Here is a 2,566-nt window from a genome sequence, read left to right on the forward strand (position 1 = left end):
TATATATATATATATGGTAACTAAATTTGATTTACAATTTTGGAAGTGACTGAATCTAGCCTTCAAGGCAGTGTTTTATATATAGTAATTTATACATAGTTCTGTAGAAAACTCATGGGATTTCTTCTATAATTGTAGAATAGTGTCCATAGCTACAAGTGTCCTGAATAGGAGCTAGAGAGATTGCTCATGCATTAAGAGCACTGGTTGCTTGGGCAGAGGAACCAGGTTTATTTCCCAGCACCTAAGTGCTGGCTCAGGGTCATCTACATTGTTAGGTCCAAGGGATCTGGATACCACTCCTGGCTTCCTTGGGCACCATATACTCAGTGCACATGCATACATGTAAACAAAATATACACACACTTAAAATAGATACATATTTCATTTAAAAAAGGTAATAACCTGGATAGTTCTGAAATGTGTCTACCTCACTTAGGAAAATTGTGGCTTAAACTACATCTATCCGTACTTGTCTTCTTGCTCCTTGATGACAAAATTAACTTCTTTACACTCAAATATAGCACTTGCTTTTCTTGCTTTTATGTTCACTTTGGCCAGTGATTGGTTAAAGATAATAACACCAGGACTTGAAACAAGATTGTATGGTTGAGCTTCCCTTATGCATGTGCCATTTGCCTTGAGTAGTATATATCTTAGGCAATGTTTACTCAAAGAAAATGGGATGCGTGTGAAGGAAACTGATAATTATGCTTCTCTGCTGACCCAAGTCTAGGTGACATCTTCCAAGAGATGCTGAGTTCGAACCTACCTGTATATACAGGTTCATAAGTAAGAAAAAACACACATTCTTTTAAGATATTGAGAGTGCATAGCTTTTTATTATACAATACTAGCTAACTAATGGATAAAGACTTTTTCAAGATTACAACAATAAGTCTATGGCAGAGTCAGGATTAAAAGTCAATACTCCACTACCTGATCCACTATATTTTCCACTCGTGTACTTTCAGATCACCGTCAATCTACCACTTTTTTTCTTTTATTCACACTGTCTGTCTGTCCATTTAAGACAAGAAAATAAGTCTACGGTTTTGTTCATGTTTGCAAGACTTTCCTCCCCTAAAAGGTATTTTGATTGTGTGTGCCTACCACAGTTTGAGTCCAGCTTTATTCCCACAAAAGCAAATGAAAATGGTCTAGCTTGGTTTTCTACTAGACAATTCAAGTTTGCACAATCAGTATTTGGATTTATATAAAATTAAACCTATTTTTATGCAAGATGAGTAGCTTATAATTTTTACTACTTTAATTGAGCTTGTTTAAACAACTTTTCATAGGTATGATTGCCTGTGTCTTCAGCAAGGCACTCAGAAGCTGCTCAGAGATTTCTGTTTCAGAGTCAACTGAACTGTAAAACAGATCTTTTTTCTTTCAAAAGGAGATACATGGTAACCATCACCAGAGAGGCTTTGCCCAGCAAGTGATGACAGCAGATGCAGAAATACATACCCAAACACTAGATGGAGCTTGAGGAATTCTGCTAAAGAAGGGGAGGAAGGGTAGTAGGAGCCAGAGGGGTCAAGAACCCCACAGAAACCCAACAGAATCAACTAATCTGGGCCTGTAGAGGCCCACAGAGACTGAATTGACATTTAAGGAGCCTGTACAGGGCAGACTGAGGCCCTATGCACGTGAAACTCCTCACCGCAGAAGCAGAAACTGTCTCTGACTCTATTGCTTAACTTTTGTACTCTTTTCTTATACTGGAATGAATCTTCTAGTCACAATAGGACAAGATGGGCCTAATCTTACTTCAACTTGATATGCTAAGGCTGGATATTCATGGGAGGCCATTCCTTTTCTAAAGATAGAATGAGGAAGAGACCATGTAGGGTAGGGAAGTAGGGAGGAAATCTAGGAGGAGAGAAGGAAGAGGAAATTGTGATCAGGATGTAAAGTAACCAATTAAAAATTTTAAGAAGTTGTATGGTTTAGATGTTTTGCCTTATTTAAATTTAAGATTTTATTGTGTTTTAACCTAAATGTCTGGAAAATGCATAGTTTAGCTTTTTGTTTCTGCAATCTTTTATTCATTGTGCTTAGAAATTAATCCCATGAAAACAATTTCTTTGGGGGCCATTGAAAAGTATAGTCATGATGAAGACCTCTTGATGCTGTAGTCACATGTAAATTGTTAGAAATATCTCCCCCAACATGTAAACACATAACCTAGAACAGTGGCAGGTATAATGATAATAACACACGATTGGCAACTTTTCTTATTGTCATGGTTAATATAACAGCTACTAGAGTCATGACTTGTGGTTACTTATAGTTCTTTTAAGAATTCAGATGAAGATCAACACCCAGCAACAGAATAGATTCCTATTTACAAACCACTGCCCTATCCTCATGACCACATGAATCTGAGAAAGTTTCTCAGGTTATGATCCTATGTGATCTTCATGGCACATTACTGTAAATGGGGTTACCCATCTATCTTACATCATTAAAAAGATACGAATGGGCAGCTACAAATTTCAAAGAAAATCAATTTTTCTCTATAAGTGAAGAGAAAATCTCTCTGGATGATAGTATTTAA

Source organism: Mastomys coucha, unplaced genomic scaffold, assembly GCF_008632895.1.
Source record: "Mastomys coucha isolate ucsf_1 unplaced genomic scaffold, UCSF_Mcou_1 pScaffold13, whole genome shotgun sequence".
Taxonomy (NCBI): domain Eukaryota; kingdom Metazoa; phylum Chordata; class Mammalia; order Rodentia; family Muridae; genus Mastomys; species Mastomys coucha.